The sequence below is a fragment of the Eleutherodactylus coqui genome, chromosome 8 (genome assembly GCF_035609145.1).
Source record: "Eleutherodactylus coqui strain aEleCoq1 chromosome 8, aEleCoq1.hap1, whole genome shotgun sequence".
Classification (NCBI taxonomy): Eukaryota; Metazoa; Chordata; class Amphibia; order Anura; family Eleutherodactylidae; genus Eleutherodactylus; species Eleutherodactylus coqui.
The window spans coordinates 107116732-107142361 of NC_089844.1; the positions used below are offsets into that span (position 1 = coordinate 107116732).

A 25630-nucleotide genomic window follows, 5' to 3' on the forward strand; every position below is an offset into this window, starting at 1 on the left:
CCGATATACGTTGTCCTCATGTGCAGGGGGGGGGGGGGGGAGGCTGGAAGAGCCCAGGAGCAGAAACTCAGCTCCCGCCCCCTCTCTGCCTCCTCTCCACCCCTCTGCACTATTTGCAATGGGGAGAGGCGGAACGGGGGCGGGGCTAATTACCGGAACTTAGCCCCGCCCCCGTTTCACCTCCTCTCATTGCAAATAGTGCAGAGGGGCGGAGAGGAGGCAGAGATGGGGCGGAAGCTGAGTTTCTGCTCCTGGGCTCTTCCAGCCTCCCCCCCTGCACATTAGGACAACGTATATCGGCTCGGCGTGAAAACCGAGCCGATATACGTTTGTGTGAACGCACCCTAAGGGTGCGGGCAGACAAGCGTAGGCGTATTTACGTTCGCACGAGCGCAACGTATAATCGCCCGAGCGATCGTTTTTCACCGATCACGACCAGAGCTAGAAAGCGTATTTTCGTTTGTTCCTACTTTGCAAACGGTCTTTTCGGCGATCGAATATGCGTTGGCGCGTATTTCGGTTGCATATGTTCCGTTTTTTTTCGAATTGCCGTTTTTACGCGCCGTAAAATCGCCCATGTGAACGAATACATTCGAAACCATTGCCTCAGATGGTCATGTATATACGTTTGGTCGCAAAAACGCGCCGTTTATGCGCTCGTCTGCCCGCACCCTAAGGGCTATGTTCACGGCCCGATAATTGGGTAACAGTGTTCGACCAAACATTCATTTGCCCAATCATTGGACATGTCAAAAAGTTCAAGTGATCTGCCGACAAATGGGCAAACATTTGTTTGCCAGCTGTCCAGTTTACATATGTGAGCATAAAAATGCTCACTGATTGGCTGCCCATCTTTCCTACTAACGGTATGTATCTCTTCAGCAGTATGGAGACAAGCGATCATGTTAATAGTAGTTCGACTCCATACTGCAGATCTGCTCATCTACGCAAAAAGAACTAAAAAGTATCATATCTACTTGATTACTCTTACTGAGAACAATCAATTTCAACCACAGACGGACATGCTGAATGTCGGTCGGTGCTCATTAGTTCAGGCAAATTGTCTGACTATATAAAAAAGGAGCTTTAAGGCCCTTTTCCACACAACGATTTTCGCTAAAAAAATCGCTCCACGCCATCTTTTGAGTGATAATCGTTGTGACTAACTGCACTGACCGTGCAGCTTTCGTTATGCCGTCACTCATCGTTGTCTTTCAGCATGCTGAAAGATCAGCAATCAATTATCAGGAATTCACAGCAGGATACAGCTAATACTATTTTTTCAGCTGTATCCCGCTCCCTGATAATAGGCTGGGTATGAAGAACAGAGTGCTCCAGCTGTGTTCTCCATACCCTGCTTGGAGCACTCGGCTGGGCGCTCCAAGCAGAGAACAGCTGGATGTAAAAGACAAGCAGCCCCGATTGTCTTCTGCATCCCCCACTCTGAGTGCAAGGTGATCACTCAACGTTTGAGCGATCACCTTGCGCTGTAAAAGACCACAACGATTATCGCTCAAAAATCGCTCAAAAGGTACATATCTGAAGTATGTAGATATTTATCCATATTCTATCATCTTATAACATATATTCACTAGATGTCCATGAAGAATTAAACCAAATGGACTTAAGAAGGCATGGTTTGGTAGGATGCAATTTGCTTCTGCCTAAAGCTTGCCAACTAAATAATACAGCAAATAGCTAATCACTAGTTTGGACGAAAACTATCTTTCCGGACCCCTTCTAAACATGTACATTAAGCTTGGCCACGCATTCTAGTTTATTTCAAATGGGAGAGAATAAACTGTTCCTATACACGTCTGGCCTTGGCTCATCTTTCTCTGTAGAACAAAGAATCAGTGATGTGGAAATTCAACACGCTAATCCCTTTTTCTGCCGGTAGATGACATTGGGGCTGAACTTACACACATCAGATCAACTTCTGCTCCTGTAAAAATTAGCAAGTTCAACTGACTTCTATGTGTATGGCAGCTTATCTTTTTGGTCGAGTAAAAGGTTAAGGAATTTCTCCCTGTTTCCAAGCTGCCAACAAACATGCCTCTCGAACTAAATTCAATGTATGACGATCCTAATCTGAGAATGTGTTTGAACTTGCAAACCATATTTATTAGAGTTATGGAAGACGAAAAATCAACTCAACTTTTTCAAGAATATATTTAGAAAGTAAACTAGTCACACAGTAAAACGACATACCAGCCTAAGGAAATTCTAAGCAACCTCCACAATGAGTAAACGGGTGGGGTTCTGTATTCATTACTCATATGCGGTCAGACTGGTAAAGTGAAAGATATGTAATGGACAATACAGTAACATGGAAATTGTATTTTAGGTTGTATGTACTTAAAAAAAATGTTCCTCCTGCAGTTGTAACAGTCATAGGAATTTCTCATATTAGTAATCTGTCCAGTCTGTTGACGAGGATTTCCAAGATAGGAACACCACTGATTATAAGCGAAGGAAATGACGGAAACAGCCATGCTGAGATACAATGTTTCCGTAACTTTCATAGAAATCTACGGGAGTTATGCAAACAGCATAGTACAGTGCATTACACTGTTTCTGCAGCTCCAAAGTGATAGAAACATTGTAGCTTGCTGTGCTACGCCGTTTGTGGAATCACCATTGACTTCAAGCACAGGGTGCTCAGCTACTTCAGTCCTCCCAACTACTACATTCAGGGTGGATCGTCCCACCTAACATAAGATAGGTGGCACCTGCATCTATCAGGTTTCTATGACATATGGACATATGCTGTGGATTTGCCATAAAAGTAGAAAATGGTTATACCACTTTACGCATAGAGTAAAATTTGAACACTATCATAGGTTTCTCAACCATACGATAACTTACGTTGGCTTTCATTTTCATATTATAGTATCCTATATATCAACAAGTTATCCAAATGTATTGTACACTTAAAGCATACCTAACTTTTCAGGTGAATTTTCAGAATAAGCTGTCATCAATTAGATAGAACGCTATTTTTGCCCACCATATAACTTGTATCCTGCAATTTTAGCAGTTTTAACGTCTGTATGTTCTATTTCTAATTCCCGGCTTCCAGCGAGCTTCTGGATGAAGACTAGCTACTATGATGTCTCCTATACACAGCACATAAAGACAAGAAGAAATCTTGCTTCCCTATTTCCCTGTAACTTACCATCTAAAGCAGCAGCATTATGTAGGTCATTATATAGCAGTACCGAGCAGTGTAGCTGCAAATGCTGCACTGGGATGAAATAAAATAGTTACTAGATTCTTCAGCAGTAGCGCCTCTGTGTTGTTTTCTGCAGCTTTTGCCTCTTTCCTCTACATAGATTTCTATGGACAGCATGATAGACAGTGACAAGCAAAGACCCTCCTCCCCACTTCTTTTACTCTATCTTGGTGTCTCTGCTGCTAGAGACAGATTTCACATGATAACAGAGAGAGGACAGAAAGTTAGGAGGAAGTGATCCGCATTTTTAAATGATTTTTCAGTAAACTGTTATTTTAGGTAAATAAAGTGATTTGTGTTTTTGCTGATTATCACATAAGCAGAAGTTTGTTGAAAAGTTAGTGACCATTTATATAGGATTTACAAGACTTCAGCATTGATGGCCTATCCTTCAGGATTAGCACAATAATGGAGCCATGATGCTTATGTAACTATCTCATCCTCTTCACTGTTTACACAAGCAAGCTCACCCTTATGAATGGTTGTGCTTGGTACTTCTGCTTTTCCACTTTTTTTCCATTTAAGTGAATGGAACAAGTGGCAGAAACAAGCACAGCTACAGCCTTTTCATTGGGCTAATCAAGATAGATCATCAATGTTTAAATGAATTGTTCCCCTTTTAGCTGTTTTGACGCAGGAAGGTGATAGCTCCAGACATTGTACAGTGGCCTGCAATGGTACTGCAGGCGTATTAAAGTTAATGGGACTCAGCCTGCAGTTCCCGCTCAGACCACTGGGCAATGTATGGAGCTGTCTGTTTCCTGGAGCAAAACAGCTAGAATAACTGTCAGAGGTGATCAGCACAAGTAATGTGTGGTCCATATGTGCCTATGCTTGAGCAACACCATTATCCTATGGTAGGACTCCTGTTATTATACTTTTATTTTTATTATTGGCACCTATAAAACTTCTCCGGATACAGAACTTCAAAAAGCTTCTGAAATAGTATGAGTTTTAGGTCGTTCTACTTGTATGACATTTTTAAATCACACTACTTTTAATTAGCAGAGTATAATGGAAATGCCAGGCCTGGAATGGCAGAGACATTCATGAAAGAGCCATTTGTACACATTTTTGTATTTCTGCCCTTGACATTTTAAGTAGCATTTTCTCCACATAAAGACTGCTCTTTGTAGTCAGAAGCATGTTCATTTTATTGGCGTTACACATGCACAGAGCCCAGCTGACACCTAGTGACAACCTATTTATCCTCTATATACCCATGTCTGTTGTAAGGAGACCTGACATGTGCAAGGATCCTTCATCTCAATGTTCTGTTCTGCAGAATGTCAATCTCAACCTCTTTATTTCAGGTACAATGAAATGACTACTGTGTACCCCGGGAGCAGGTGACTGCAAGTTCTAGGTAAGTAAACAGGAGAAAGTCTTTGTAACCACAAGTTTAATGCTTAACTGAAGCCTTGCGTTTCAATGGCTTTTACACTTCCTCTTTGTGAATTGATGCATCAAGGAAATATATAAAAATGTAAATCAGTATAAATGAATAGAATATAAAACACATTTCTATTCAACAAAGCCCAATTTAATGCAGATAGTGCTCCAAGTGTATTGACTATCAATAACGTTAAAGAGAACCGGCCAGCACCTTTGAGCCCCATAAACTGCATTATAGGGCTCAACATGAAGGAACAGGGACCTCTGGAGAGCTGCTTTTATACTCACCGGTACCCCCATTCCAACATTGCATCCCCAAGAAGTCAGCGTGCACACAGTCTGACTCAGGGGCGTAACTAAAGGGCCCTGATGCAAAACGTGAGCTGAGGCCCCCCCTCTATCTGTTTCTGTACCCGTACCCATAGCTAAACCATGCTGCACAGAGACATAACTTGAAGCTTCTGGGCCCCAATGCAAAACCTGTAACAGGGCCCCCAATTATAATGCTTTATTCATAGTACCCTGCAGCCTCTATAGTTACGCCCCTGGTCTGACTCTTTTCCGGCGGCTCATAGAGATCAATGAGAGAGGCATGCTATGTGTGTGCACTGATTTCTTGGGAGCACAGTACTGAGACAGGGGACCCAATGAGTATAAAAAGCCGCCAGATCCCCATTGTCTCATCTTTAAGCCCCATAATGTAGTTTATAGGGGGGTTAAACATGCTGACTGTTTTCCTTTAAAGCTTATATGTACTTCCATATTACAACTGTATACAACATCTGAGTAGAGCCATAATATGGTGCCTATAGACATATATTAAGCCCTACTGAACCTCCATATGCCTCTGATTTCATACAGAGCCGACAGAAAAACACTGTGCCATATTCCATTGGATACTGTATAAGGGCGCCCACCCACTGGCGTTTGCGATTTTCGTGCGTGAAAAACGCAGCGTTTTCCGTGCGTTTTTCGCGGCTTTTTCGCGGCATTTTCGCGGCTTTTTCCGTTAATTTACATTGACATTCATGGGTGCATTCAGAGAAAAATAAGGACACATATGCAACTGACAGTTCCTATGTTAAAAATTGCAACGGACTGAAAAAAAAAACGCCAGTGGACAGGAGTACATTCAAAACTAATTGCTCTTGAGAAAAAACGCAAAACGCAAAGGAAAAAAAACGCCAGTGGGTGGGCGTCCTAATAGTGTTAATCTTCCCTAGAATCATTGCTTCTGTATGCAGGCACCATACGGTATCATACGGAAGCATATAAAGTGCATACAATTCTGTAGTTTAGTCTTCATCTTTATCAGTTATACTATGTCCATTGTGCACTCTTTTTTAGTCTGCCTCTACCATCCAATACTAATGTTACCCAATAGAACTGTGAAGGTGTCTCCTGCCTAAGGGCCCATGAGCCCTGTGTAGTGATCAGTGCTTGTAATTGCAGGTGCAACTATCATTGATTTTCATGGGAGATGCACCTGCAATTACTAGTACCAGCCACTACATAGGGATTGGCGCTAACTGCTTCCGCTTCATATCCCTGTGTGTTTGGCACTGATAGTGAGTGCCTGATCACCTGATCGATCGGGATCTCGAGCAGCAGACCCCAGCTGATCAAGTATCCTGAGACTAGGTCATCAATGGTATTTATCTGGAAACTCCCTTTAAAATATGAATAACCCCTACAAAGCAATGTATGCAGGCACCTGTAGACTACCTACACCAGCTGGTTGTCCATTCATGATTCTCTTATTCAGCTCGCCACGCCTAATCCAATTAAGCAATTATTCCATTGCTTAATCCTTGGGTGGCTTTCTAGGATATGATGCTAGATAACTTATCCTCGCCTACAAAATGTATCTTCTCTCTACATCAATATCACAACACATATTTCCATATTCCACTGAAAAATAGCTAGTAGTCAGAGGACAGGACATCTTTAGCGCATCTTCTGATGCTGGCTTACAGAACCGCAACCTCTTGCCAGGTTAGAAGGCTAAAGTGCTTATTTTTTCTTCCTTTTATCCTATTCCTTAAGAATTTGGACCCATCTTTGTGCCAGTTCTATGCTAAAAGGTGTCCATATATCTTCAATAGCTGTTGGCTGAACAAACAGCTACTTCTCCTGGCTCCCCCAAACTCAAGAGTGTTCGGTTTAGCCAAGTATTCATGTGTTTTCTATGGGGAGAGTAGAGAAAGCCATAGATCGGCTGATGCCAGAGGCATTTATCTCCAGGAAGACCGAAGGGATCTTTGAACTTCAACATGCCGGATACTTTTTTCTGCATTATCTGTCAAGGGAAACTTAGGGGGCCACACCCAGCACACACATAGGACACTCAATCGGTCCTGCAGAAGTCAGGGGGTTCAGATAACTTTTCACTACTGTCCATTGGGATGGGGAGAGGTGCGTAGATTTATGCTAACCATACGGGGTAAGGATGGAGCCAACCTTAGCTTATTTCTCAATGGGCTGCATAGCAGCTGCTTCTGTGGTTGGTTTATGCCTTGTTAGTAATTGTATTGACTTTCAGACAATTAATACATAGGATCATATCAAAACAGATTTTTCATGAAATAATGCTACACATTAGTGTATAGGCACTTTGGTTTGGCAGTATACAGTATATATAAGGGATTGGCTTGCAATGCTGGTTCCCTAGAGCAGCAAACTGCACAAAAAGTATTTTCTCACAAAGCACAAAGTTCTGTGAGAAAGTTCTATACTTTATAGTTAAATCACAAAAGCAGTGATTGTGTTTCCTGCCCGCCTCTGGTTCTAACTCCAGACATCTGAGAAACAGATTAAGTTCATGTGTTTAACAGACATCCCCGTTCATTTCTACAGATTCCAGCTGTGCTATATTGAATCACAAGAAACAAAACAAGCCTTGTGGTCAGTGGGCCACTGGGGATAGTGCGGAGCGGACGCACCCATTGGAAGGAGCTTTCTGAAATGAAATTCAAAAAATGTATATTATAACATGCAAAGTGGTGTTTTATGTAATAATTATAACTTGGGTCCCAAACCTGTCATCACCACACCTCTGCGGATGTAATTAGGATGGAAGGCAAATAACATGTCGCATCTGCTCCAAAATTAAGGAGAGTGGTGTGACATGGCATGTAATGTATAGTGTATTCGTGCCCTATAGTATAATAGTTATACGATGACTTAAAGCGATTACGATTTAGAGTGGTTTGACACACAGGGTTTCTTTTTTGTTTTAAATGCCACAGTTTTTGTGGAAGTTCTTTATGAAGTTTTTTGATCCAACGCCAGAAATGAATTCAAAGGGAGTGAGAAATATAAAGGGATGGCTTATACTTCTCCTTCCTGCTGAAGCCATTTCTGGCTTCGGCCCCAAAAAATTGCATTGAAATTAGAGAAAAGTGTTTGCTTTGTTTCCCAGAAAAAGCATCACTCCTGTCCATGGGCTGCATCTGGTATTGCTGCTCAGTCCTATTCGCTTGTATATGGCGGAGTGACAGACATAGCCCATGGCATAGATAGGAGTGGCTCTTTCTAGAAAAAAAGGAAACCCTTTTTTCTAATTTTGCAAACCCCTTTTCACTTAAAAAAATAAGATTACATGTACAGATTATCTGTAGTTGAATCCTTATGTCCAGTTTTGGGTCAAAATTCTGTCCTGTGATTGGAGGGTGTGGAAAGTATATTACCTACCTTCTGTCCATCCAATTCGACTGGTTTTGACCATCCAAGATGGCCAATAGAGTCTTCAGACTACCTGAACTCCATCTAGGCTCCACAGTGCATTGGTAGTGTTAGACATCCAATGCACTATACCTGTGCTCTGATTGGCCAGAGCTGCTTAATTGATTAGCACTAGCCAATCAGAGAGCAATGCACAGTGTGCATTAGGTAGTTAGAAAATTGCTTCAGCCATCTTGGACAGCTGAAAACAGGGACCAAAAACATCAGATCAGAGGAACAGCAAGGAATAACTGCAGGTAATATAACCCCAACACCCTCCTTTCCTGGGACAGAATTTTGTCATGAAACAGGACGATCACTTTAAAAATAATCAATTATTTGCCCCCTGCTACTGTGCATTTATCCTTCAGATTCCTCTTTCTGTGTGTTCTGGCACCTCCTTCTTCCCAGCTCTTAAAGACTGCCTGTAACGGGGTCCATACCATCTGTATATTTAATGGGCACAATATCTGTTATCGCTAGTAGTGATGGTTGGAGTATTTCCTTTATGAACTCCTGGATGGCTGATGGTAGCCCTTCTCATATACCATTGTGGGATACAGTTGAGAGTTGCAGTATTTCTTATGTTGACAGGTGGCTGATGGCAAAACTGCAGCATTGCCTTAGTCAGCTCAGGCAGGGGCAAGGTGATAAAGCTGTGTTCCCATTTGTGTCAGAGACTTCATTCAGAGCTTCTGGCGCAGATCCAGTAAAATGTCCTGGTTAGAATAGTGCGGCATGCTTCATTACTTTGTCCTGGAAAATGCTGAGTGGCATGCTGGATGAAGCCCAACAGACCCCGATACCATTCATGTCTGCATGTGCTCAATCCAATGCTTCCAGTTTTTTGCTATTCTTGCTCAGCCCCTAAGATGAAGCCAAACTACAGCATAGACAGAGAAGATGTGAATGAGGTCCGAATTTTACGTTTTAATGACTGCTGCTACTCATTTAGGTTCCTGTATACTTTTTCTTTGGCTTCTCTTTATTAAAGAAGCCACAACAGCTACGCTAGATATTGCCTACTACTGATAGATCCCGTAGACTTTTATTGGGTTTGTCCCTGTTACATTTGCATCCACATATTTAAGGCACAAAGCGTAAAGGCCCATTTAGGCGGGACGAATGTCGGGCAAACGATGCACGACACTCGTCACCACATACACTTGCTCCCGTGCTGTTGCATGGGAGCTAGTATCGCTGGCTCACTCACAGAGCAGCCAGCAGGGAGGCATGAAGGCTGCAGGAGATTTCTCTCCTCTTGCTCCCCCGCCCCTCTCCATTGACTTAACATAGCAGCTGTTCAATACTGAACAGCTGCTATTTATACTGAACGGTGATTGTTCAGCTCATCGTTCATGCAGCATAAACAATCATCGTTCACTGTAAATAGCAGCCGTTCAGTATTGAACGGCCGCTATGTTAAGTCAATGGAGAGGGGCGGAGGAGCGCAAGGAGAGAAATGTCCTCCTGCTGCCGCGCTGTGAGCCAGCGATACTAGCTCCCATGCAACAGCACGAGAGCTAGTATGTGCAGGGGCGAATGCTGCAAAGTACACTTATTTTTTTTTTTTCAACAAACATACTGGAAAGCCCAATGAAAACCTTGGAGGACACCATTAACATAATTGTAAACCAAGTATTTGAAAGTATGAAGAGGGTATAAGTAATGGTAAAGTCTTCTACATCTTGCTTTTATGAGTGCACCTTTGGTGAACTCTCAACAGATGTTCCAGCACCCCCATAGTGGGCCTAAGAAAAACAACAAACCCTTGAAGGGGTTTTCTAGGCTTGTAAAAAAAATTCCAAAAGAGCTGTGGATGTGTTAAAACAAAACGTAAAATGTGATAAAGTCACTTTTAAAATCCACTTCCGCTCCCTAGACAGTCATTATTTACACAGCTGCAGGGATGACGTGGTGTCCCGACATGCGACCCCGGCAGCCAATCACTAGACACAGCAGAGACTTTTTGACCTTGTTATGGTCACTGGTTGCGGCAGCCAAGAGTCGAAACAGATCACTGCCTAGGACTGACAATCCCTATGATCTATTTTTCTTTTGCTATTGATGTCAATAGATGACATATCGATAAAAATGATGGAAATGGCTGCAAACGGGGGCATAAATTTGACCATGCACCGCAAAGTATAGGCCAAAAGTCCATAAACATTACAAGTAATGTCAACTTCTTCAAAGGCCGTCACGTTCTGGCCTTGACATGTTTTATAAACACTGTATCAATTTCATATCCAATGAGTAGATAATAGACATGGAATTATATTTTCATTTCCCAGCTTGTTGTAGACCCCATCATTCCTCAGTGCTATATCATCGTCGCAGGTGAAGTTTATTATATAGAATGACCCTACAAGGGGGATACAAACAGAGCTCTGATGACTTCTCACAAGACTTAAAAAGAAGGATGTAGCTAATTTATTGTAACCTAAACAAATCTATCTACAAGAGTTCGTTGTGTTTCCTTCCTGCGGAGTGAAAGTGGACAAACCAATCAGAACAATATGCGGAAAGCATTGTAGTTTTAAGAAGCCATGAATCAAAATACAAACCCACAATGAAAATCCTAGCAACTAGCTTCCAAGAACAACTGCAGCTGACATAACCTTCCCATTACTTAGCTGTACTCATATAAACATTTTATCATATAAGCTAACAGCAGAATAGCAATCCTGAACTCTACAAATATATTACCAAGGAAGGTCAAGTTGACATCCATACTGAACTGACCGAGGGTTTTACAGATTTATTGGAAAGTCAAGAAGATCATGGATGTGGTTTCCTGATTCCTTTAGTAAACCTTGATCTTGCATGTCTATAAACCATAGCTTTGTACAGATAGTATCACTATATGCAATACAATGTAGCAAGATATAACCAAACACTGTTACCACACTGCTACAAGTTATCTCATGTTAACACAACAAAGGCCATTGAGAAGCTATTGAAAAGTCAAGAAAAAGTTCTCTTCCTCAGTTTATTTAACACATTTTAGGCTACATTCACACGGGTGAGCCCGATTTCGAATCATATTGGTATGAAGAAATACAAGGGATTAGTGTTCCTCAAATGTATTTTATTAACCCATACTCGGACTCTCAGACAATGCCCATGACAATTAGAACTACAGTTTCTTTTCCTATATAAAGACCTCTGAAAAGGGGCTATTCAGAACTTAAATATTGATGACGTCTCCTTAGAATAGGTCATCAGTATCAGATTGATGGTAGTCTGACTTTCAGCACTCTCAATGATCAGCTGTTTGAAGGGGCAGTGCTGCTTGGGCAAGTGCTATGGCCTCTTGATTGTATACCAACACAGTGCGACATGTTGTGTAGCAGCTCTTCAGAGCATTGCAGCTCAATCCTATTCACTTAAAAGGGACTGACTTGCAAAAAAGGCCATATGACCAATGAATGCTGTCAGGCAGGTGGATTTGGATCTGCCTTGCCACACTGCAATTTCACTTTGGGCTAAGGAGGAAGCACTAGGGGAACCCTGTTTTTTACACTTGATCCCTTACTGTGGGATTTGATCTTTGCTGCAGGGTCTTCAAGCCATTACTTGCAGAGATAGTCTCAGTTGTGTGCCTGCTGACACTGTATATGGCCGAAGCACGGTACCTGATGTGTGAACTGAGACTTGTCTATATAACTAGTAGAGGTCAGGCCTGGCAGCATAACCTCAGAAATGATATCTAGGTATAGGGCATGGCAGGCAAATAACGAAGTTCAATAACGTAGCCAAGGTCTGGAGTTCAGAAGTCAGGATAGTCAAGAAACAGACAGAAGTTAAAACCAGAGAACAAACTAACAGGAGTTTTCTCACAAAGGAAATGAAACCAATTGCTAAGCATCCACCCTAGGGAGTGGTTGCCTAATATAGGAGGTAAAGGGACAGGATTGGTGAAGAACAAGTTTAGGGAGAATGCATTGGCCCTTTAAGAGATGTGACAGGAGTGCATTCAAGCCTAATAGGTAGACACCAAGCAGCAAGCTGAGAAGTGCATGCAGCATGTTGGTAATATTGATACCCAACCATGGCCCAGTAACATGTGAGCAGGGTGGGCAGCTACGGGGCATCGTGACAAATGCAATATCACAGGCTGAAGTGGAGGCCCCTTCAAACAGCTGATTGGTGAGGTACAGTAGTTGGACCCCACCAATTTGATATTGATGACCTATCCTATAAATGTTAGGAAATTTAGGTTTATGCTGCTATAGCAAATCTATGTGGTAGTAGGATACTACAAGAAATACTTGTTGTCAAGTAAAAATCAAATATGTCAAAGGGAGCAAATCAAGCAAACTTCAAACACCGTTCTATGCCTAGCATGGACTCTGAGGGGGCTGCGGATGTCATGCATTACCCCATCAGGCCCTACAATTGCATCATACAATAGATAAAATGTCATTGAGGTGTATAAAATAATGCAGAAATGATATAGAAAGGTAGTGCAAACCTCAGTGCTATCTTTCCAGGATTTTGCTAAACCTTTTTACAAGATACATCCACATGCTTTAGGAAATCAGAGCGCAAGGGAAAAACGTAATGATGAATGAGCCTGGGAATCATCACTCATACTTGAACAGATGCCAAAAAGGAATTGTGATAAAATTCCACTAACCTCTAAGGATAAACCCACATTCATTACTAAGCCAAGGGGGAAATCTAAACCTACTCACTGTGTCTCATGACTGCTCATTCATAACTTCCCTTATGCTGCTCTGACTCACTACTACAGTTACATGTGTATATCAGCAAACACATGCACCGAAATATGAAGTATTACCTTTTACAACATATTTATGCAGCCATCTAGGTATGGGGTTTATTCTCTTTTTACATATTTTCAGAACAAGTCAGTTACATTTGGAGCTACGGTGCCAATTTTGGACAAGATGTCAAGTTGAACCCATTAGAACCGCCATTTGAATCAGTCTTAGGCACCCTGCTTACGACAGAGCATTATATGGTACCTCAGCGAAACACTATATCATGGAGATATTCTTCCCCTGAAGCCATGTTTAGAAGAGAGAATACCACCGTGGTACATGTATGGTCACATATACTTCTATAGGTGCCAAAGTATGACTCCATACTGTGAGGGTATATATATATATTGCCATATGTGTTTTTTATGTTTTATACCTGTATGCAAGTTTTATTCAATTCCAAATGAAAAAAACTTATATGATTTTAACCCTCATAATACAACTCGGAGCTTGTAAGAGCAGCAATGCACATGTGCACAAGCCCCAAAGCATTACATGTCCATAAATACACAGGGTGTAGTCAAAAAGACGGATCCAGCGGTATATCTCAATACTGGTGTCCTATGTTGAAATAACAATAGTGCACTTGATGGATGAGCTACAGGATGGTTGGGTGCCCAAGACTGGTATGAAGCACATAGATTTCAATTTTGTGTTGTGGCCCCAGTAAGAAATAGAGAGTAAAATGCAGTAGAAAAGTTGAAGAGTAACATATGAGAAGCAGAAATCTACTTTTTAACGTCTCTCTTAGTTCCATGGGACCTAATGACTGAATTAAGGAGAGTGCACTCGAAGTGGCCTCCTTCTGCTATGATGCATGCTTCAAGCTGTTGTTGAACCTCTGTTCATTCCAGGGACTCTCAATGCAGATCGGTACCTTAATCTCCTGCGGACGGCGCTAGATGACTTGGATGATCTGCCTCATAGCAGAAGGAGGCCACTTCTTTCCTAACTTTAGTCATAGCAGTGTTGCTCTAGACTCAGGGCTCCTTCGCACTGGTGTGGGCAATATTGAGCTGTGATTCATGGCCCGATATCGCCCTCGCAATCCTTCTGAAACCCCCTGGATGTGAGGCACTTTCACATGGAAACAGTCTTGCATCACTGCGGGGCAGAAGGAATCCCCCAGCACGGCTATCACAGCTGCGGCAGGAGATCACAATGTTCTCCCATTGTTTTCAATGGGGCCAGCACTGGGCAATGGGCGATATCGCAAAAAGAAAGAACATGCTGCGATTTTCTTTTTCACGCAGCATCACAGGAGTAAAAACATCGCTAATGACAATACAACCATTGCAAATCATTGGTTTCATGATCATGCGTTTTCACTCACTCTTGCATCACAAGAAAATTGTGTGATATTCTCGCCAGTGTGAAGGAGCCCTTGGAGAGGCACGGAAAGTGGCTTTCTGCTTCTCACATGCTACTCTTCAAACTTTGCAATTGGGTTTTACTGTCTCCCTCCCACAGAGTCCACAATACAAAACAGAAATCCATGATTTGAGGTTCCCAGGGGCCCGTGCACCATACCATCCTGTAGTGCATCCTTGCCTTCCTATTCAAGTGCACTAATGTTATTTCATTATAGGACACCATGATTAAGGTATAGCACTGGATCAGTCTTTTTGACTATACCCTGCATTGCTAAGAATATTTTAAAACTTGGTTTAAGGGACCTGAATAAATCTTAGCAAAATAGAAGCTAATCTGATTAAAAGTATTAAACCCGCTCCATGAAAGCCATAAGAGATTATTGATAATCTTTATTTGTTACTTTCAAGAACTAATAGCGCAATTAAATGCCACCCAGTAAAGGACTTTCTACTAATACCCAGTGGAGTCAACAGGCAGCGTATTTTCCATTCCAATGAACTCTCACCTTCGAATTGAAATACAGTAGCCACAGTTGTAGACCACATGTTGTTAGATGGACAGAGTGAAAACAAGAAGCTGATATTTCTACCATATGGAGGCTCCTCACATACTTTGGACCTCATACTATAGAAGCAGGACAATGCAGTTCCTTGAAACGTTTCTGATGGCCACCCTACATGTTAGGAGATCATGTACTCTGGTGGGCCAATCTGACCCTGAAGCAGCCTAGGTCACATGACATTGCTGTGACAGTTGCACATGATAGTGTATACCAGACCCATGTAGTCACGAATGGCTTCTCTATCCCTGCAAAATGGAATATATACTATAATTGCCTAAACATGTTCAGAATTGAAGCCACTCATCTTAGGGCTGAAGTTTTCAAAATTTACATTATAACTAGAGATGAGCGAGCATACTCGCTAAGGACAATTGCTCGAGCGAGCATTGCCCGTAGCGAGTACCTGCCCGCTCGGAAGAAAAGATTCAGCTGCCGGCGGTGGGCAGGAAGCGGCGGGGGAAAGTGGGGAGGAACGGAGTGGAGATCTCTCCCCCCGGTCCCCCCTGCTCACCGCCGCAACTCACCTGCCACCCACGGCGGCAGCCGAACCTTTTCTTCTGAGCGGGGAGATACTCGCTAAGGATAATGCTCGCTCAAGTAATTGTCCTTAGCGAGTATGCTCGCTCATCTCTATTTATAATGTAAATTTTGAAAACTTCAGCCCTGAGATGAGTGGCTTCAATTCCGAACATGTTTTGGTAATCATAGTATATATTCCATTTTGCAGGGATAGAGAAGCCATTCGCCATGCTTGAAGCAATATTTCACATGAGTTCTGAGAAATCAGATTCATAAAAACAAGCAAATCCGGTTTGAATGTGCAACACCTGGTGTGTAAATAACTCTCATGTCTTCATATAATGCTGGAATTTAGCTCTATACAGAGAATGTATTCATTCACAGGGAGCCTTATCTCAGTGGAGATATCATTGTAAGTACGGGCATACAGTCAGATAGGAAATCTATGGGAACTTGATTATATTGCACTATTCTTGTATATATACTTAAAGGGGTTGTCCCGCGAAAGCAAGTGGGGGTATACACTTGTATGGCCATATTAATGCACTTTGTAATGTACATTGTGCATTAATTATGAGCCATACAGAAGTTATTCACTTACCTGCTCCGTTGCTGGCGTCCCCGTCTCCATGGTGCCGTCTAATCTTCAGCGTCTAATCGCCCGATTAGACGCGCTTGCGCAGTCCGGTCTTCTGTCTTCTGAATGGGGCCGCTCGTGCCAGAGAGCGGCTCCTCGTAGCTCCGCCCCGTCACGTGTGCCGATTCCAGCCAATCAGGAGGCTGGAATCGGCAATGGACCGCACAGAAGACCTGCGGTCCACCGAGGGTGAAGATCCCGGCGGCCATCTTCACAAGGTAAGTAAGAAGTCACCGGAGCGCGGGGATTCGGGTAAGTACTACCCGTTTTTTTTTTTTATCCCTGCATCGGGTTTGTCTCGCGCCGAACGGGGGGGCTATTGAAAAAAAACAAAAAACGTTTCGGCGCGGGACAACCCCTTTAAATATGCCAAAAGTGGGACAGCATGGAAACAGCATGCTATTGGTGCAGTGTTTGGCATCAGCACATGTACCCACTGATGCAAATTCAGAAGGAGCAGGTAGAGAGTAACATCCAGGATCTGACTCATATGTGTCCTTCTCCCACACATATCCTAAGAGAAGAACAGTCTCTCTCTTCCCTAGTTTGCTAATGGAGCTTGTTGAGAGGTCATCCTGTACAGGTTCTTATTGTTTATGGGGAAGGTGGATATATGATCAACCTAAGTATAGGTCCTCCCTTTTCACAATTCCATAGTTATCTGCCTCTATGGGACATATACCCATGAAAGAAGTACTAACCAGTGTGACTTTGAATGAATGAATGAATGAAACCATAGTATGTACAGAGTCACTGCAAAACTACAAACACATATGCTGCCTTTTACATTTCTATAGTTAAGCTTCGTTCGCATCTGCATTTGGGCATTCATTTTCCTATTTAATCATAGGATGGATCCATCACATGATAGACTCTAATGATTATAATGAGGTCCATCAGGCTTCCATCATAATGCTTAGCATTTTCCAGGACAAAGTATTACTGCGTACTGCGCTAGTTTGTCCAGAGTTGAGCTTTGAGTGGAGTATCTGATGTAGACATGTGAACACGACCTTCCATTTATTTTTCTTAGTGGATTGCAACTGAGATCATCCTAAAAATTCGTATCAGTTGCAGCATGGTAGCATCAAGGTGGTCTCCCGGCTCTGAACTCCCTGCTTCTAGACAGCTCACAGGGCCACCAGCAAGCAGCAGCTGCCGTTCTGGTGAACCCAACCTACTTATGTATCACATGGACACCATTCAATTGAATGCTGCAGGGAAAATAAGAAGCTGACAGCAACTTCAGAAGATATAGCTGCAGCAGCTCTTGTATTAAATTGATTGTTATTGATGATACAACCTCTGTAATATATATGTCCTCAGTGTTTTAATTGCAGCAGTTTCCTTTGCTGTACCTTAGGCCTCATGTCCACGGCCATACAGGTAAAATGCTGCAGCATTTTACTGGTGTTTGCCAATACTAGGTCTGCCAGCAGAAACCGTGTATGGCGGCAAATGTATTGCGCATGCACTGGTCATGCGCAGTGGGACTGTCTTTTTTTTTTTTTATTCTCCACTTTGTTTCATAATGGGGTTTCATATGAATCGACGTCCATATGCAATGTTTGCAAACGCTGCCTATACAAAAGTATAGGGCTTACACTGCATGGTATGCAGAGAAATAGAGCATGCTGCGATCTATTTCTCATGCATATCTACACGTAGTGTCTACACGCACATGTGCGTGCTTCATGGTCCATTGACTTTCATTGATTCTATTCACTGCATATCACGCGGCCGTGTATCGCACGCATAATACGTGGTGAAAAAACGCCCCTGGACATAAGTCCTTAGACTTATATAATCTCCAATTATTTCCATATACTTCAATCTTACAAATAAACTACAACAATGTTATCTTTCTCCCAGACAAAGCCAAAATCCCTAACACACAACTACTGTTCATGGAGTCATTCAGCAAGGCAATAGGGAGTTGGAAGCATGATGTGTCATGTAAAGCAAATGCATTCATGCAATACATATACAAGAGGTTGGCAATAGCAAAGCTCTCAGCCAACACCAAGTATTTCTAGACTTGTCTGTACAGGAAAACCTTGCAAATATCTACCCAACACCAGTGTATCAGGAAGTTTCTGACTCCAATTAAACTTGTTCATCTAGAAGGAACAACTACTTAGCATCTACTGCTTAGTGTTTATAACACTGACAAAACACCATCCTGAATGTGCTTGTTACTTAGGACACTGAAAAGACCACCTCCAAATGTTAAACACTGCACAAGGTGTCAGGTCGCCAAGATGTATCTCACATTGTCAATGATCCTTTCAATGTCTTCTGCTGAAGCAACAATTCTATGGCTCAGTAAATCCCATGACTTGGGCTACTAATGTGCTAAAATCTGCACTGAGCTTTAGAGAAAAAGACAAAAATGTATTTCAGGCTCCAAGATTTGCATGACTGTGCCCAGTAGGACATGACCAACTAGTGTACCAACATAGCCCTTAGGCAGACTTTGCAGCATAATCTCTCCTATTAAAGGGGTTGTGCCAAGATGGCATCTCCAGTTTATATGCCCTATTAGGACATATGAACACCATGGAGTGGGATTCCCCTCTATGTCCTAGAATGGAGATCCGCTCAGTAAGAGCAGCACGTTTCTTGGTAGACCTTCTGTTATTACAGGACAACATTTGTGTCATGCATGGTCATCCTTTAATATTACATCTTCCCTGCAGTGACTACTGCAGGGGAAGGTCAGGCTGGCCATGGCTTCAGCAGTTTGCCAAGAGGTGCGGAGAACAGTACTAGGGGCAATCAGCTGATCTCCCAAAGCCCCACATTCTCAAAGTGGTTGTGCAGCTTAGCACAACCCTTTAGTCTTTTGCTTTATAGCCATCCTAAAGTACATTTTTCAATAGATATGTAGTAAACTGAATAGCTTTAAGATCTTTTCCCATTGTGTTTGGGACATACACTTGACATAGACGTACGTGTGCTATTGAATATATTGTATGTCCTATACATGTGCAACAAAATGCCTATGCATACATCTGCCATTGACTCCCACTGTAAGAGAAAAAGTTATATTGCACAGAAGCCCTGGTGTAGGGGTGAGCAAAGCATTCTATAAATTTATGTTTTGGCCAAGATTATTCAACTGCCTCATCTACGCATATAGTAAGCATCTATAAACAGTCTCAATTTGCTATCCCTGGTGTAAAGTGATTGCTTTCTTCTGGGAAAAATCTGGCCAGATTTTAAAGAACTCCACAGTTCCAGGGAACCCTGGTTGGGAAATACTCGCTATTTGGTATCCAATAAGTAAAATCTTACGCCACTAGGTGGAACATTTTCCTCAATTTAAAGAAAAAAAAAAGAACAGCCACACCTATATGACAAAGATGGAGGGAGCTGGGGATGATTTTAAAAATCAACTGTAGAAGCAAGTGAAAAACTGTTTACTCTTTACATATAAAATGTGCACAAAAATTAGTTTTATCCGGATCGTCTAATCTTTCACAACAGATCGCTTTTAAACTTGGCATTTAAAGAGTTAAAAAATAAAGTTCACTTCAGATTTAAATTATAATGACCAAATCCATCCTCAGGCACATTCCTCATTAGGCGATCACCCCTCCCTGGTTCCCTAAAGGCATCGGAGGAGATAGATCATTATGTGTACTTCAACAACTGCAAAACTACTAAGGTGATCTCTAGAAGGGAATGGGAGGGAAGACAAGGAAAGTCGCTCAGAGCTTAGCATGTGCTTACTTTACAGAATCCTGCTTGCAGCTCATTCTTACAAAGTTGGTGATACAAAACAATATGTTTCTGTTTACAAATACATTAAAAATGTTGCATATAGAACAAACGACAAACAGATAAGTTGCAACAAACTTTCTGCCATAGTAGAATATTGCAACATGAGTCTTTTTTTCACCATCACCTGTATTTAACTATAAACTGTACCTACTAAAGTAAAATAAGTCACTTTAGAGAAGCGCATGGAGGACATTGTAGCAGGAATAAGAATAGTTTCCATGGTGACTTTTGTTCTGCCACTTTACTAACATTCTAAGTAAACATTCTAGAATGAGCAAACAAGCAGATGTTCTCTCAGGCTCTACTCACAGCCCAGGTGCTCTCCCTGCTTTCCTAAAATCAAGCTTAAATTACTCACCTGTACTTTTGGAAACTTCTATTGTAGGGGGATACAGTAGGTCCTTGAAGATTTTGCAGAAGAGGCAAGTCTAGAAGTATAGTACAGCTGCTAGTTTGTATGAATCTGGGACTTGTTTTGAACCTCTCCCTCACACCACACCAGTTCCCTCCCCTTCTCTCCTATGCCTGGATTATGAGATCACACGTAAGATGGGTGTGGAGCAAAAAAATATAGATTCCACTCTGTCTATATAAAGCAAGCTACAAAAAAACCTGCAAGCGGATCTTTCTCCCACCCCGCAGCAGAGTTCAAATTCAAAAAATGCACTCAGACCTATCTTCCAGCCTTAAACACGTAGGATTGCTATGTATCCAACTGACAGGCTAAACTCCACCCTGGAAAAGCAAAACAGATGGGGAGAAAAACACATACACATATCCAGTCTCCAGTCAGAAAGCTCAAGTATTTGTTTTTGTTCTGGCACTGCCACCTACAAAGGGATATTCAAAGTTTATGGTTGTAAATCAGCGCCACGTAGTAGACAGAAGGGTAGCTGCGCTCTCAGGATAAAATCTGAACTGTAAAAGTTTGCAAAAGTTTATCTAAAGCATTTGCTTCCTCAAAAAGAAAATGTATCACATGTGGCAATCTAAGCAAGATATATCTACTGCTATGGCTTGATAAACTAGCTAAAGTAATTTACAGGTTTTTCTGACATCAGGGTTTGCACATTGACCTGTATGTCAACATCAGTCAGCAGAGTTAGGGGCAGATGGAGGGTGCGCCGTGCTTAAAAAGGGATTTGCGCTAAAACTTGCAAAATCTATAACAATAGGTTAGGGATTCACAAACACACATAAAAAATTGCCTTAGGGCTTATGTCTACGATCGTGTTTTCATCGCGTATTATGCGTGCGTTGCACGGACGCATGATACACAGTGAATGGAGTCAATGAAAGTCAATGGACTTTCATTGATCCATTCACGGGCATGTGCACATCGTGTATCGATATGCAAGAGAAATAAATCACAGTGCGCTCTATTTCTCTGCGTACACCGCAGCGTAAGTTCTATACATTTGTATAGGCTGTCCATACGCAATACATTGGGCAGAGTTTTCATATGCAACCCAGTCCTGTTTCCCTGTTTTAAGAGCCAGACTGCACATGTCTGTGTGATGCACAAGCATGCGCAGTGCACACGCAGCCATACGTGGTCTCTGCCGGCAGAGCGTATGGTTACAAAATGTGTAGAACGCTGCAGAGAGACCCACAGAATTTTATGCATCCGCCCATGGGCATGAGCCCTTATGGAACGTTCACATTTGTGTATTTTGGTGCTGATCCGCACGAAAATCTGCAGCATATTTTGCACTGTGGATTTTGCTGCACTTTTTGCTGTGGATCCGTAGCAAATTTCACGCTTTTCAATGCCAGATGAAAATGCCAGCTATGGTGTAAGGAATTTCTCTGACATTCTGATTGGTTGATCCTTAGACACTGTGCCACTCATCTTCCCGCCTTCAGTCCTATTGTGGTAAATAGAGATGAGCGAGCGTACTCGTTAAGGCAAAATACTCGAGCGAGTATTGCCATTTTCGAGTACATGCCTGCTCGTGAGAAAAGATTCTGGGACAGGCAGGGGTGAGCGTCGAGTTGCGGGAGTGAGCATGGGGGAGCGGGGGGGGGGGGGGGGGGGGAGAGAGAGAGATCTCCCCCCCCATTCCTCCCCGCTCTCCCCCGCCGGCCTCCAAATCTTTTGGCACGAGCGGGCATATACTCGAAAATGGCAATACTCGCTCGAGTATTTTGCCTTAACGAGTACGCTCGCTCATCTCTAGTGGTGAACTATTGGCTGTGACGACTGGCTAGCATTTCATTGTCAATTTTGATTGCTTAGTCAGACAGTTGTAATAATCATTCAAAATAATGGAACTTTGGGGATCAATTTAAACTTCCTTTTGGCAAGTTACAGAAAAGTCAATTCCTGTGCATAATCTATACCACGTTTGGGACCAACATTCATCATATACACCAGGAAATTCTCCTGACATACATGTCTAGTATGCCCAATGGGTGGATATATCAAACATGCAAGTGTGAACAAAGACGCGATTTAGCCGCGGCAAAATCGGGATCGCCCATGTGAAACTAGCCTTAGGATGCATTGACATGGACGATTTTCATGTGCAAGTTCTGTTCGTTAGCGATATGGACGGAAGTTGCATGTGAAAATAACATTGATTTTAATGTGTTTATTCACATGAGCAATTTTCCTCTCACTGAGATGCTGTGAGACTGAAAACCCATTGCATGTCCTATTTTATGGTGATTCCTCACAAGGGATTGCCCATTGTTTCCTATGGGATCTTTTTAAAAACACATCGCACTCACACTTGCAACTGCGTTGCAATTTTTACCACTGAAAGTATTGGAAGCGCTTCCAATTTTCAAGCATATGTGATTTTTAAGGAAAAATGCATTGCGCTTTTACCCAGAATTACAAGTTTAAGAGTGCGATATCCGTCTGAGTTTCGCCAACCAATATCGTGCTCCCCTGTGTGATAGCATCATTAAGCTGGAGTGACATCACAAGCCACCTTCTATCAGGTAAGCTTCTATAATATCACAAGTAGGTTTCAGTGAATAAAAATGGTGTGATGTCATAAGTAAGTTTCATCAAGTAAGATGTTCCGAAACAAAAGTTTGTTTCTGTCGGGTCAACTGCTGTGACATCACAAGTGAGTTTTCATCAGAAAAGCTGCTATGATATCACGAGTGGATTTGAGTCAAGTGAACTGTTGTGACGTTACAGATGTGTTTGTCAGTTAAGCTACTGTTACATCATAAGTGGGCTTAGTCAGGTAAACAGCTGTGACATCACAAGTAGGTTTCAGACAGATAACTTGCTGTGACATCACAACTAGTTTAAAATAAAATGCAAGGTTCTTAGCATATTGTTTGAAAGATGGGTTTCCTACCTTTGACCCATCTGCCCTATGTCCTTTTAATTAGACTATATAATTTGGTATCCTACTTTCCCTGATATTATTTGTAGACTTAGACCCAGAAAGAGGTATCTGCTAAGAAGGTAGGAAACCCATCCTTCCCAGGCCATTTGAATTAGACCACATAGCCTGGTATCTATTAGTGTTAGGGCTAGAGATGAGCGAGCATACTCGATAAGGCAAACTACTCGAGCGAGTAGTGCCTTATTCGAGTACCTGCCCGCTCGTCTCTAAAGATTCGGGTGCCGGCAGGGGGCGGGGAGCGGCGGGGGAGAGCGGGGAGGAACTGGGGGGGTGATCTCTCTCTCCCTCTCCCCCCCCCCCCCCCCGCTCCCACCTGCTCAATGCCGCAACACACTTGTCACCTGCGCCAGCACCCAAATCTTTAGAGACGAGCGGGCAGGTACTCGAATAAGGCACTACTCGCTCGAGTAGTTTGCCTTATCGAGTATGCTCGCTCACCTCTAGCTAGGACCCATCAGTAAACATGGTCACCTGGACATTGGGCCAATATACTTAGATCAAAATATATGCTAAGAACCTTGCTATTTTATGTGGTTGGCATAAATTAGAGTTATGTGTTTTTATTATATTAAATGTGTATGAGTGCTGATTAGAGATGAGCGAGCACCAAAATGCTCGGGTGCTCGTTACTCGAGACGAATTTTTCGCGATGCTCAAGGGTTCGTTTCGAGTAACGAACCCCATTGAAGTCAATGGGCGACCCGAGCATTTTTGTATTTCGCCGATGCTCGCTAAGGTTTTCATGTGTGAAAATCTGGGCAATTCAAGAAAGTGATGGGAACGACACAGCAACGGATAGGGCAGGCGAGGGGCTACATGTTGGGCTGCATCTCAAGTTCCCAGGTCCCACTATTAAGCCACAATACCGGCAAGAGTGGGCCCCCCCCCCTCCCAACAACTTTTACTTCTGAAAAGCCCTCATTAGCAATGCATACCTTAGCTAAGCACCACACTACCTCCAACAAAGCACAATCACTGCCTGCATGACACTCCGCTGCCACTTCTCCTGGGTTACATGCTGCCCAACCCCCCCCCCCCCCGCACGACAGTGTCCACAGCGTACACCAAATTGTCCCTGCCCAGCCTTCAGCTGCCCTCATGCCACGCCACCCTCATGTCTATTTATAAGTGCGTCTGCCACAGGAAAAGCAGGCACACACTGCAGAGGGTTGGCATGGCTAGGCAGCGACCCCCCCATAAAAGGGGCGGGCCGATAGTCCACAATGCTGTACAGAAGCAATGAGAAATCCAATCCTGTGCCACCTCCATCTGGAGCTGCACACGTGGGCATAGCAATGGGGAACCTATGTGCCACACACTATTCATTCTGTCAAGGTGTCTGCATGGCCCAGTCAGACCGCGTTTTTTTATAAATAGTCACAGGCAGGTACAACTCCGCAATGGGAATTCCGTGTGCACCCACAGCATGGGTGTGTGCCAGGAAGCCATCGGCAGTACATAAAAATATCCCATTGCAGTGCCCATCACAGCTGAGGTAATGTTGTGGTTTATGCAGGTGGGCTTCGGCCCACACTGCATGCCCCAGTCTGACTGGGGTTCTTTACAAGTGGACAGATGTAGGTTAAACTCCGTGTGCACCTACAGAATGGGTGGCTCCCTGGAACCCACCGGTGGTACCTAAAAAAATCCCATTGCATTGCCCATCACAGCTGAGGTAATGTCGTGGTTAATGCAGGTGGGCTTTGGCCCACACTGCATGCCCCAGTCAGACTGGGGTTCTTTACAAGTGGACAGATGTATTAACAACTCCCTGTGGACCCACAGCATGGGTGGGTGCCAGGAAGCCACCGGCGGTACATAAATAAATCCCACTGCATTGCCCATCACAGCTGAGGTAATGTCGTGCTTAATACAGGTGGGCTTCGGCCCACACTGCATGCCCCAGTCTGACTGGGGTTCTTTACAAGTGGACAGATGTAGGTTAAACTCTGTGTGCACCTACAGCATGGGTGGCTCCCTGGAACCCACCGGCGGTACATAAATATATCCCATTGCAGTGCCCTACTCAGCAGAGCTAACGTCAGATACAATACAGGTGGGCTTCGGCCCACACTGCATGCCCCAGTCAGACTGGTAATATGTACCTTAACAGTAACCTCGTTGGTGGTAATGTGGTGGTGACTGCGGACCTAGTAGCGCGGTTTTATGTAGTTGGTTTTCGGAATGTGGCCAGGATTAAGTGGGCTGCGGCGGGGGGATGGTGGTGGTGCTCTCTTG

The 25630-nt window shown here is 43.1% G+C and overlaps 1 protein-coding gene across 1 annotated transcript in view; it reads right to left on the reverse strand.

Annotated features, from left to right (window-relative positions):
- EMP2 (epithelial membrane protein 2) overlaps positions 1 to 20652 on the reverse strand; it is a 61995-nt gene extending 41343 nt beyond the window's left edge. Inside the window, exon 1 of the mRNA XM_066576172.1 lies at positions 20380 to 20652. The gene's annotated coding sequence lies outside the window, so the exon portion shown is untranslated. The remainder of the gene's footprint in view (positions 1 to 20379) is intronic.
- Positions 20653 to 25630: the final 4978 nt, after the last annotated feature.